Genomic DNA, 13,847 nt, shown 5'->3' on the forward strand with positions numbered 1-13,847 from the left:
GGGTGTATTTGTCCTTCTCTGCGAACAAGATTCAGTCTTTTAGAAGAAATACACAAGCAGAAAATGTCTTCAGACAAAAAAAACAGAGTAGTATCTATGGGTAATAGAAGGCACTGTGAAGGCGGATGGGTGCCGGGTGTTCAGGTGTGTGAATAGGGCATCTGGGTCAGTACAGGGATTGGAACTGAAATGGAGGTGACAGTGGAGGTTATACAGTAGGGAAAGTGAGTCTGATTATCATGACAGCTACAATTTTTTTAAAAAATAACTCTGACAAACCAGGTACTGGGCCCTTTACTTAGGTTTGCTTTTTTAACCCTTTCAGAAATACTATGAGATAAGGGCCTTTATTATTCTCATTTTATATGTGAAGACACTGAGGCTCAAAGAGATGAAGTAATTTGCCGAAGGTCACGCAGTTAATTCCACAGTCAGGATTTTATCTAGGATTCCGTACTTCCAAACTTTGTGCTTATAAACACTGTTCCATCAGTGTCGTCTGTTCCACTGTGTATGTTCCATACCGTTTCACTGTATCCTCTATTGGCAGGACAGTCTAGAGATTAGGAGAAAGGTTAAGCTTAGAGCTGTAATTGTAGGGGGAATTTCTTAGAACATAACAAAGACAATGAGAGAGTCAATCTCTGGCAGCTTCCCCGAGGTGTGGTATACAGGTGGGACTTGGGGAGCACTGAGAATTTGTATTGGAGAAGTATGTTCTGTTGTTCCTTAATTTGAGGATACAATAAAAAAAAGAAGTAAATCTGTGGCTGAGGTGAAAGGCAGAACAGTAAAAGATACAGGAAAATAGATGTAAAACAATAACCACTAAAATGTACTGGCCAGTTTACTGAATGCTTAGAATTGCTGATACTGGTTTTAGATTGAGTTGCTTTTTCCTCAGGTAACTCCATGTAGCAGGGTCTAGGGTGAGATGCCTAAGGGGTGTATTTATTTAATGATGGTTAATGATATTCCTGAGTAGAAGGGAAGAGATCAGTTGGTTCTCCATAAGAGAAGTCAAAAAGGTTGCAACAAACTATGTAATTCCTGCCTCACTATCAGAAGAATGGAAACTGGTATGGTTTGGGTGTGTCCCCACCCAAATCTCATCTTGAATTGTAGCTCCCATAATTCCCACGTGTTATGGGAGGGACCTGGTGGGAGATAATTGAATCACGGGGGGCAGGTCTTTCCCGTGCTGTTCTCATGATAGTGAATAAGTCTCATGAGATCTGATGGTTTCATAAAGGGGAGTTCCTCTGCACATGCTCTCTTGCCTGCCACCATGTAAGACTTGACTTTACTCCTCCTTTGCCTTCCACCATGATTGTGAGGCCTCCCCAGCCATGTGGAACTGTAAGTCCATTAAACCTCTTTCCTTTATAAATCACCCAGTCTTGGGTATGTGTTTATTAGTAGCATGAGAACATACTAATACACACTTGTCTGATTCATTATGACTATGCCATTTCTTTCTCTAGAGCTTTGCTACTCAAAATGTGGTCCATGGAACATTAGCACCATCTGGGAGCTTTACCCCAGACTGATTGAAATAGAGCTTGCATTTTAACAGGCTCCCCAGGCAATTCCTATATGCAGTAACGTCTGAGAAGTACTGCCCTAGACTATGTATTGTGCCAGCTCGGCAACTTGGTGAACTCTTGTTCAGCCTTCAAAGCCTAGCTCAGATATCACCTGTTCTTTAAAGCTTCCCCTAGCAATGTCTTAAAGAGCTAATCCCTCCTTCCTTTCTGCTGTTTCTCCTCCTACTCATCTCTACTCTGTGCTCGTGACACTGTGTTCTTGAGGAGAGGGTACCTGTGTTACTCCTCTTTGTATTCTACTGTGTCAGCTGTGTCACTTCAACAAGACAGGTTCTAAAAAGCATCCAGTTATTCGATTTAGTTATTGTTACTCAATTTAAGTCCTTCTTGGACAATGATTTTTAAATTTTTCTACGCACAAAAATGACCTGGTCATCTTGTTAAATTGGAGGCCTGCAGACCTCACCCCTATGAATTCTGATTCTGCATGTTTAATTGGGCCCCAGGAATTTACATTTTAACTAGCAGCTCTAAGGATTTCTGGTGCAGATGACTGAGGGAAATCTCTGGCTTAGAAACATTTCCTGGTGTCTGTAATATGGAGCTTCTTTCTGGTCTAGTGGATTGCCACTGTCCTGCATATTGTGCTGGTTTTTATTTCCTCTAGGTATCAAGAATGCCTTAATCGATTAGTATAGGAGATACCCAAATATGTATGGACAATATATCAGTAAGGATGCCTTTATACAGAAATGAAAATATGCTACATTGCAGGCCCTAACAGTTTCAGTTACTCGCTATGGTAGAGACTGTTGTAAAGATCTCTTTCCCTAAGGTGGAGGTTGCAGTGAGCCGATAATCGCGCCATTGCACGCCATCCTGGGTGACAGAGTGAGACTCTGTCTCAAAAAAGGAAAAAAAAATCTCTCTCCTTAAATGGACTCAGTGGTTCTTAGGACCCATTCCAGTATGTGGGAAACACGTGAATATTTTCCACATATACAGCTCTGATTGTGTGAGTGCTGCTATGTGCCAGGCAACATATGGTAGGTGAATACGTTGATGATTTCATTGAATTCACACCATGACGCTGGACACGATGCAAGGAACACTGTCACCCTTTGAATGACAAGAAAATGAAGTCAGGGGTTCGTGCTTCTTTCCTGTTTGCCAAACTGTCTCTCTGTTTCTTCAGCTATACTTTTTACTCATTATCCATGTAAAATTCCACAGGGATCAGCAGAGGGGGTGGTTGTCAGGCTTCCCTAAAGTTTCTTCACTGCACTCCACTTCTAAGCCTTAATCATAACCATTTTTCTCCAGTTGTAGAATATATCTGTACTAGGCCATGTCTGGAAAACACAAAGAGGTGATTTATTTCCTTTCTTAAGAGAATTTTTAAACAGTTTGATTTTTCCTTAGCTGGTGCTATCTCTAAATCCACACATATCTTCATGGCTGGAGTAACAGATACATGGATACATATTTTTGAGTTGTTATAGCAATGGAATCAAATCACAAAAGAGTGGAGACAATCAATTTTTGCAGTTGATTGGAAAGACAATTAGAAAATTAGATTGTCAGGGGCATAGCTAATTTAGTTAATGCTGCAGAGTTCTCTGAGAATAAAGCAAAGTTGTTTTTTCTCGGGAGGGTTTGTTATTTGGAGGGTTAGGAGAAAAGAATGGATTAAATAAATTATGGTACATCCGTAAATTGAGACACAATGGTGCTGATTTCTTTCAATGTCTACTATATGTAGGGCACAAACACGAATACAGCAGGCCCAGCTCTTGCCCTCATGGAATTTATTCTCTATTGAATGAAGTAGAACTATGTAGATCTATATATACTATCATCGAAAGCCATCCAAGATACGCTGTAAATAATGCATAATGTAAAAACGGTATATGTTTGTGTACAAATGAATTTGCCAGATGGTTACATCCAATGTTATTAATGGCAGTTATCTCTGAGGACTAGTAATGGGTTTGGGTTGGGGATCGGAGGAATGGAAGGGAATGATGAACTGTGCAACTTTTTGTGGCAGGGACTGTGAACTACCTGCCCTCGAATCCCTTCTTCAGTCAAAAAAGAAAACAAAATCAAACCAAAACAGAACAAAATTAATACACAAATAAACCCCAAATATTTTCCAGACTCCTTATGGCTCGGTGTAGTCATAAGACTAAGTTCTAGGCAAGTAGAAGTGTTGTATATGACAGCTAGTAAGGGCTTCTAGAAAGGGAAGGGATTTGCCCTTTTGCCTGTGTTGCTTTCTGCTGCTTGGGATGTGGATTCCTGGTATGCTCCCAGCAGCCATCTTGGACCATGAGGAGATCTGGAGGGCAGAAGCCATGGATGGGAGAACACTAGGATGAAGGACCATGAGTCTCCTTCCTATCAACCTGCTACCACTTTTGCCGTCTGCTATGATAGTAACAGTAGCCACATATGAATATTTTAAATTAATTAAAATAACATAAAATAAAAAGTTTAATTCTTCAGCCCTACTAAGCCACATTTAAAGTGCTCAGTGGCTACCTGTGACTAGTGGCTACTAAACTGGACAAGACAAATAATAGAACATTTCCATCATTACAGAAAGTTCTATTAGATAGTGCTGCTCTGCTGCCTGGTTCCTGGTTCCAGGCTTTATAAGAGCCAATAAATCCCCATATTTACGTCTTTGTTACTTGTAGTTGAATTAAACATACACTATACCAAATCCATTTTATAATGACCATATATCAATTTTATGATATAAAACTCATATAGTTTTAAATACACAATTAAACATCAAACATGGATTAAAACAGATCAAGATATATTATAAATAACTTGGTTTGATTATTTAAAAAACAGGAATATTGTGTCAAAAATAAAATTTTTAAAACCCTGGGTATAGAAGAGATCTAGAAAATTATAAACATTTAGATGTGTTTCCAAAAGCAAAACGCTGGGCATCTGAAGTTTATATAAGCTTCACTTGGAATCGACATAGACCGCACACCAAGTAGGTGTATACATTTCTATAGAGTTGCTGTCTGCACATTCAGCTATGGAGCATATTAAGAATGTTCTGAGAGATACACTGAACATTCACAGGAGACACTTTTATAAGGATAAGATATGGTCTGGTGCTCTCTAGCTATGTATCAAACTCTCTGCTGTTTGCATTTGAAAATATACAATGACATTACATTTTAAATACCCTAAGTTAAATTGTGCTGCCTTTGAACCTGCAGCAAAATTATGATACCATTGTGTGTTTTTAAAGATTAAAGATTTCTCATATTTTTGCACTACAGCAAGCAAACCAAAGGCTTTTTAGCATTCCAGGTCATGTAGACTCTTTCAACAAGGTTGTTTATTCTTCGTTCAACGTGTGCGGGATTCAGGAGAATCATTTCCATTCTTATAGGAAGGTGCCACCCAGGTAATTTTTGGCACATAAACGTCAATGCATATTCCATGTTCTGATCTGTTTGGAAAATGCAGTACATAAAACCCATTCACCAGGCTAAGGTCACTAAGGGCGGATAAACCAACGCTCTGCAGTGGCTACTTATAACTAAGTAGAAAAACCTTATGCTTTCAACAGGGCACCAAATTTAGTAAGTCCCTAAGCACCCCCACCTGGTACTCTGCCAGCACAAATGGAGGACATGAGTTGGTTTTTTTTCCCTTCCTCATGTTTGTGTGTGTGTATGTGTGTGCGTGTGTGTGTGTGAGAGAGAGAGACAGAGAGAAACAAAGAGAGAGAATATTTTATTCTTCCAAGTTGCGATGATTTGACATGTGCTGTTTTTACATATTTCCATTTTCTAGTTTCACTGAAAGTCTCAAAGGCTTATGGAGATGAGAATCAAAAGTTGGGAAAGTGTGTTCCTGGTAGGCAAATGGTGCTGTTATGAAAACCTTTCTAAAAATCACATTGGAAAAAAAGTGGTTTCAATTGTGGACTTTATGTGACCACCGTGTCACTTTTGTATTTGCCTGAGAAACAAAGGGATGAGAGCAAGGAGTGAAGACGGTTGGGAGATACAATTCGGAGAGAGAGCCTGTTTCCAATACTCTTAATACTAACTTGGCATTTCAGAGTGTTGTTTATCCCCTTCCAGTTCCATCAGCAGTGGTGATTTTTAGTGCCATCATTAGTAACTTGGTCTACTGTCTCATTCAATATAGCGTGAAGTCTGACATCCAGAAAATACTGAAGAACAATTTAAATTTTTACTGAAGTCTCAAGAAACAATGAGCAAAGGGGATTACATTTTTAACTCACAGAAATGTTATAAAGTTCTCTTTTCCGCCTTTTATCCCATTGTTTCTGGAGTGCAGCCAACTCTTGTTGAATCTCCCTGCAACCTCCACGCTTTCCAGACTCACTCTAGCATGGTTCTTTCTTGACTCCTGACCCTTGACATTTTGGATCCGGTATTTTCTTTCTTCAGGGTCTTGGTCTTTTCTAATGTAAAGATTTCAAGATTTTTCTGGATATTTTTTGACATTTTGGATCTGGTATTTTCTTTCATGAGGGTCTTGGTCTTTCTAATGTAAAGATTTCAAGATTTTTCTGGATATTTTTTGACATTTTGGATCTGGTATTTCCTTTCATGAGGGTCTTGGTCTTTTCTAGTGTAAAGATTTCAAGATATTTCTGGATATTTTTTTAACATTTTGGATCTGGTATTTTCTTTCATGAGGTTCTTGGTCTTTTCTAATGTAAAGATGTCAAGATTTTCTGGATATTTTTAAATTATCTTCCTGCTATTCCCAGCATTAACACAACCAAAGGCCCTAGAGGGTGAGCAGGCAAACCCAGAAGCCACTCAGTAAGCACTGGGAAGAGAAAAGCCTGAGAAACTTGAATGCTACATTTTTCCTTTTGTGTGTTTCGGCTACGTACAACTTTTAACATCCTTCTAGTTCATCTTCCTTTCTTCCAGCCTTTAGGCCCCCTTAACCTTAGCTGCTCTGCAACATTAGCTACTTTTTATCCAATGACTCCTCCCCACCCCAAAGCCAGCCACTTGTTCCTTCCCTCCCCTCTTCCCTCCCTACTGCCTCTGCTATGTGACCTTAAGCTAGTTGCCTCGGTTCCCTCGCATGTAGATCACACACCTGTTCTAGAAGGTCCCAGTGGGGCCCTCCTCCTCTGAGATTGTAAGATTCAGGTCATGCTTACTCAAGAACAAACACCTGACTTGGTTAAAAGTGAACACCTGAGCATGGGTTGCTCCTTCTCCTTTAAAGTATTTTTTGATGGCACAAGTAGCAGGTATATGAGTATAAATTCCTATACAAAATGAAAACCATTAAGAATGAGACTGAAATCATTCCTTCCTCTAACCCCAAACTACACCCCCTCAATTTTTTGAGAGATTAAAGAAACACAAAAAGCCCCAAATTTCATCCACTTTACCTCTTTTTTTTTTTTTTTTTTTTTTTGAGATGGAGTCTTGCTTTGTCACCCAGGCTGGAGTGCAGTGGTGCCATCTCAGCTCACTGCAACCTCCGTCTCCCGGGTTCAAGCAATTCTCCTGCCTCAGCCTCCCATGTAGCTGGGACTATGTGTGCATGCCACCATGCCCAGCTAAGTTTTATATTTTTAGTTAGAGACAGGGTTTCACCATGTTGGTCAGGCTGGTCTCAAACTCCTGACCTCAAGCGATCCACCTGCCTCAGCCTTCCAAAGTGCTGGGATTACAGGTGTGAGCCACCGTGCCTGATCTCGCTTTACTTCTTTAGTAGTTTGATCTGTATTTTTGCTGAGAGTTTTCTGTTTTTATACACATATGTATATCCCAAAACTGTATAATTTTGTTTTATAAAGAATTGTTTAAACATATAAATGCTATTCCTGTACATTTTTTATTTTCCAGTTCCTCTTGAATGTCTGAGAGGCTGGTAAAAATGAGATAAGCTGGGCAAGTGTGTTCTTGGCAGGCAATTGGTGCTGTTTTGAATAAAAAGAAAAATGGTACACTGTGCTTATTGTTTTCATTTGCATTCTTTTGCCCTTGAAGTCATTGTTACTATAGAAGAACATAGATCATTTGTTTAAAAACAGCTGCACAGTATTCCATGTAGTAGCAAGAAGCAGAATAATCATACAGGTAGCTAAAATTTATAGACTGCTGTTTGCCAAGAACTGTTATTATTTAATCTTCCAGGAACTCCATGAAATAAGCAGCCAATACTAGTCCCATTTTACAAACAAGATATCTCAGAACCAATACAAAATTACCATGCCTTATTTCATCTGTTGCCAGACACGCCAGTTGTTTCAATTGCTTGCGGTGACAAACATGAGACCAAATCTCCTTGCCGAGGTGCAGGTAGGATGGTGCCAAGATGGGAACAGATGAGGTGTGGGGCATCTGCATTTTTAGATTCAAGAGATACTTCCAGACTTCCCTCATGATCATATTAAGAGAGACTGTAAATATTGAGAAGGGTAGGGGTGGAACATAGAATGGGGAGTGAGCTGGTAGGATGGCCAGAAAGGGGATGGGTGGAGGGATGTATGGCAGATGCACCTGACGGCAATAACTTGCTTAAGCCTACCCTGAAAATGACCCCATATGGCACCTGAATGTGTGTCTGGAGTTCCGAGCTAAGGAATCCAGGAGCGGCCAACTGGGAGATTTTTTCCTTGTCTGTGAAGCACATTTGAAGCCCTTGGATCCATCCTGTGGAATGTAAGCTGTACAGGAGATCTGGGCCCTTTGTTTTGGGTTAATTGAAGGTTGCCAGGTGGAGGTTGTTAGGCAGAGGGTGCTAACTGAAAATGCTATATAAACTGCATGCTTTTTGCAAGCAGTTGTGATTCTTCTGCCCAGTCTGCCGCCACTGGACCGTCCCTGTGTGTAAGTTTCCCACTAATAAAACCCCGTGTCTCATCTGCTGGCTCCAAGTCTCTTCGGCCTCTTGAACATGATGCCATCCTTGTTGAGGTTAACAGGGGTCCAGCACAACAAGGGACAGCTCAAACTCCAGCTTCATCCACTTTCTAATTGTGCATAAGGAAAATTCTGGGTAAAAGCAGCCTTTTCCCACTATTTCTTCCCACGTCCCTAAACTCCAAGGCATCGTCTCACTTCTGCTTTGTCTCCCCTACCCAAGACCTTCCACCCGCCCTGCGGTGCATCTGGGCCCCAGCTGTGCCAATGTTGTTAGGCTTAGGAAAGATTTCAAGCCTTTCAGTATTTACTTTATCCCAAGAACATAAGGCAGGCAGACAGGCCTCCATCCCTACGTTCCATTTACACAGATGTCAGGCCATGGATGTAGGTTCATTTTTCATTCTTTAATCCACAGGTAAGAATTAAACCATAACCTGCCTCACCAACACCACAGCATCAATATTTTCTCAGACTGGAACATGGTTTCCCCGTTCTTATCCACCATTTAAAAATAAACTTAACATATGGCATTTGTCTTATGTCAACGGAATGCAATGTGCTTTTCTTGACACATGACTCAATTCAAACACTGGGAAAAACTTTGATATTTCGGAGGAGTGTGCAGTGGGAGGGAAGAGGATTGCTACCTTCCCCCATTAAACCGGTTAATCCCTTGAGGCAATTTTCCAGAACATGAGATGTCCTGAGTTTCCCAGATAATTGAGTTTCTTAAATCAAAATATGTGTCATACAGACCCAAGGGTAATGCTGGATACTTAGTAAGACCTCTTAAAATCACAGTCAAACCAATAGGTAAAATGCATGGAAGTTGGGAGCACCAAAGATTATATTTATGCAGTTTTCTCAAAGGCCCTGCAATGCCAGACCAATCTTTCAAACACACCCCAATGACACCACATCAATGAAGGTAAAGGAAAGAGGACATGGACACACAGCAAAAGCTTGCAAGTGGGGAAAACATTCATATACAAGCAGAGCAACAGTGAAAATAACTACCACTTGCTGGATGTTTATAAACCAGGCACATACTTACTGCTTTGCCTATGCGATGATGTTCAATACTCACAACCATCTTCTGAGGCTGGTATCATTATGAGACCCATTTTACATATGGGGAAATTGAGATTTAGAAAGCACAAAATTTTGGACAAAGTTATACAGCTATTGAAGGAACAGGAATCCAAGTCCACTTCTGTCTGATTCTAGAGCTTGGCCTGACTCTGTTCATAACCTTATTATTATATGTCATTAGGGAGAGCAGGCTGTAAATCCTATCTCTCAAAACATGACTATGATTCTGTGAATTTTTGCCTCCAAACAACTTCTCAACTTTTTTTTTTGAGATGGAGTCTCACTCTGTCGCCCACGCTGGAGTGCAGTGGCGCAATCTCGGCTCACTGCAAGCTCTGCCTCCCGGGTTCACGCCATTCTCCTGCCTCAGCCTCCTAAGTAGCTGGGACTACAGGTGCCCGCCACCATGCCTGGCTAATTTTTTTGTATTTTTATTAGAGACGGGGTTTCACCGTGTTAGCCACGATGGTCTCGATCTCCTGACCTTGTGATCCGCCCGCCTTGGCCTCCTTAAGTGCTGGGATTATAGGCGTGAGCCACTGCACCCGGCCAACAACTTCTCAACTTTCTAACCTGCCTGTTCAGGCACTGAAGTAGCCTCCTAGCTGCGTACCCGATATTCTAATCCCTTCACCTATGTTACTGGAAGAGTGATCTTCCAGGGGACTAGAATATCATCATGAGCTCACTTGCTCAGAAATCCTCAGTAATTCTTACATATAGCTCTATGGCTAAGACAGTGCCCTACAGACAGTGAGCACACGAACATTTACTGAATGACTAAACATGCTCCAGTGACCTTCTTCCTTTCCCTGGCACAGTTTCTGAAATTAGGTATCCCAGGTCACACCTATAGATCAGGTGATGTTAAACACTGGAAAAACACTCTCTTCGAGTCTGAAAGACTTGAGCTCTGTCTTTCTGAGCTCTGTGCCCTCAGGCAAATCCCTTCATAGCTCTGATTCTTTTTCCTTCCGTGCCCCATTACCTGGTCAGTGTAAACTTAGCAGTGATATATGCCTAAGGCACACAGGATTCTCACAATATCATCATTAATAAATACTGTTGAAACATTTTTTCAGTCAGTCACACCTTAATAAATCAACAGATCTGAGCCATTTCCCCCGTGACTGCGAGGTGGGAGCAGGATATTTAGGGAAGAAAAGTTTTTGTGAGCCAGAAGAGGAGGACTTCTTGGAACATGGTGTCCTGCCTGGTAGAAGGTTGGTGGTGACTAGCTACTCCCCTGGTGGCCCTGGTATTTTAGAAGTTGCTGTGGGGAGGACAGAAGCTCCTGGGAGGGAAAAGAAGAATCCTTAACAAGAACCAAAAATGGGCCAAAGACATTTTACTGACCTCAGAGTTTTGACTACCTGAGACCCAGATTGAGCTGTAGGCCTAGGAGAAAGAGAAACAGTGAGGAGGACACAGCTGCCTTCTCCGCCTGTGTGAGCAATTTTTGCCTAAGGCAATTTGTTCCTGGGGACTTTGAGAGAATTTTTTTAGTTACCAATTGCTGAGAAACAAACCACCCCCAAACAGCAATCATTTATTATTGTCTCCTCATTTGCTGGATTGGCAATCTGGGTGGTTCTTCTGCTGGTCTTGCCTGGGGTCACTCACGTAGCTGCAGTCATTTGACAGCTTGACTGACACTGGAGAGCCCAGTGGCTTCATTTATGTGTCTGGTAATTGATGCCTCAGCTTTCCATGACACGCCTTCTCTTCCTCCCATAGGCAACACTGGACTTCTTGACAGCAGGGACATATCAGGGTTCCAGGAGGGTGACAGCAGAAGCTGCAAGGTCTCTTAAGGCCCAGGTTTCAGGAGTTGTACAACATCACTTCTGCCACATCCTATTGGTCAAAACAAGTGGCAAGGGCAGCCCAAATTCAAGAGGGTGGAACAATGGAGCTGCCTGTTGTTGAAAGGAGTGATGATGCTGTGTTGCAGAGATGCCTGGACATGGGGTGGCATAAGTTGTTGTGGGCCATTATGGTAAAAATCTGTGACAGGGGATATCCTTTCCCATAGTCAGTATTTCCAGAATGTTCTGCCCTTACCAGCCTAAGAATTTTACCTACAGATTATATAGTTATTTGGTTTCCTGGGGTCACCATGAAAGTTAATGGCTCTTGGTCAATGTGATTGGGGTTTTGGTGACCAAAGCCAATCCAGAAACCTGCTTCTAGAGCCTTTCTGGGTCTTTGACTTTGCTTCTCCCACCTCCCTTTTCCTCCTCACTGAAAAGCATGGTGTTGACCTAAGGCCTAAACAGTATTAAATAAAGGAAAAATTGTTTTGACACTTTAAGATGTTATTCATCATCTTCAGGAAAGGGATCCAACTCTAGGGACTGTTCTGTAACTGTACTATCAGCTAGCATTCCATGGGCCCAGCCCCGGAGCAATGTCACATTCAAAGATACCAAAACATAAGTAATTCCCATCTAAACTTGCATTTCTTGAGGAGTATTAAAGAGGATCCAACTCCTAACCTAAAGCACTATTTTCTCTCGGTTTCAGACTCCCTCACATCTCAAGACTGCCCCACCATCTCTGTCTCCCTAATCTCCACTCTTTGTTTCCTCTTCAGAACCTCTCTGATGCTCCCAAATGGTAGGGCCTACACTTCTCTTCCCTCGTTCGTTCCCACATGAGTTTTTTCCCCTCTATAAGTCTCTTTCAGCTCCCTCAGAAGCAAATCCCCCAGTCTGAGCCCTTCTTCCACAGATTGGCTTATGGTTTTGTGACCTTGCTACTAGTGACATTTTGGGCCATATAATTCTGTTGTGGGATTGTCCTGTGCATTGTAGGATGTGTAGCAGCATCCCTGGCCTTTACTCACAAGATGCCAGTAACACTGCCTCCCAGTCATGACACCCCAAAATGTCTTTGGACGTTGCCAAATGTTCTCCAGGTGGCAGAAGCGCCCCCAGTTGAGAACCGCTATCTTAGCCTAACCTGTATATTAAAGGCTCTTGGAAAATGAGGAGGGATGACAAAATGCATTTCTGTACTGAGAGAGGGGCAATAAACCAAAAATATATTTATTATACATGTAATAACTTGTGTCTCTATTATAGTACCATGATCTAGCAGTGTCGTCAGGAGAGAAGAATTATACATTTAATAACTCGTGTCTCTAGTATAGTACCATGATCTAGCAGTGTCATCAGGGGAGAAGAATGACCCAAAGATGAGTTAAATTATGCATTATGCACTCCAGTCTGACATGAGCATGGGACGCTAACACGAGCAGCCGCCTGGTGCTATGGAACACCAGGGCAGTTGGGTTCAGGTCTGAGATCTGCCACTTGTTTTCAGATTCAGCAGAGCTATGCTGGGGGTTGAGTGTGAGTCATTGAAAAGTCTCTTCACATGTTTCTAATGTGAACTTCTGGTTAAGAAATTCATCTTGGCCCGGCGTGGTGGCTCATGCCTGTAATTCCAGCACTTTGGGAGGCCGAGGCTGGTGGATCACGAGGTCAGGAGATGGAGACCGTCCTGGCTAACATGGTGAAACCCCATCTCTACTAAAAATACAAAAAAAATTAGCTGGGCGTGGTGGCGGGCGCCTGTAGTCCCAGCTAATTGGGAGGCTGAAGCAGGAGAACCGCTTGAACCCGGGAGGTGGAGCTTGCAGTGAGCCGAGATCATGCCACTGCACTCCAGCCTGGGAGACAGAGTGAGATTCTATCTCAAAAAAAAGAAATTCATCCTAAAGCCTCAATAAATGGAAACAGCCGTGGTGGAGAGCCTGCTGGAATGGGAGATGAGAGACCTGAGGTCTCTATGAGGTGGTTCACTAGCTGTGTGACCTTGAGAAAGGCATTTCACCCTCTGGGACTTATTTTTTATCATTTTTCAAACAAGGGAGTTGAACCACATCCATATTTCTCGCCAAGACCACCTTGGATGTTTGTCAAAATGCCTATCTGTGCCCTGATCAAATTGGAATCTATCAGGGTAGGAGCCCAGAGATCTACATTTTTAAAATACATTCTAAGTTTTTGCTACAATAAGGCCAGCAAAGATGTAGAAATTATTTCTAGGCACCAAACTCTATGATAAGCTTTCTTTGTTTTCATACCTGTCCTGTATTATTATACCCATTTGACAGATGAAGAAACTGAGGCTCACACTGATCAAACAAATTCCTCAAGGTCTTGGGCATAATAAGTTTGGGAAGCCAGTTCTAACCCTGGGCTACAGAGCCACAGCACCACAGCCCCTAACCATGACTCACGGTATAGTCTGCCTCCCTTCTGAATACTGACTTTTGAGTGTATCAGAA

The 13,847-nt window shown here is 42.0% G+C and overlaps 1 long non-coding RNA gene across 1 annotated transcript; it reads right to left on the bottom strand.

Annotated features, from left to right (window-relative positions):
- Positions 1–328: 328 nt before the first annotated feature.
- LOC109026231 (uncharacterized) lies at positions 329–8,254 on the bottom strand. The gene is made up of 3 exons (XR_002005192.1): positions 8,145–8,254; positions 2,749–2,899; positions 329–556 (listed from the first exon to the last, which is right to left on the bottom strand). It is a non-coding gene; the product is annotated as an uncharacterized lncRNA (long non-coding RNA).
- Positions 8,255–13,847: the final 5,593 nt, after the last annotated feature.

Source organism: Gorilla gorilla, chromosome 2 (genome assembly GCF_029281585.2).
Source record: "Gorilla gorilla gorilla isolate KB3781 chromosome 2, NHGRI_mGorGor1-v2.1_pri, whole genome shotgun sequence".
Taxonomy (NCBI): Eukaryota; Metazoa; Chordata; class Mammalia; order Primates; family Hominidae; genus Gorilla; species Gorilla gorilla.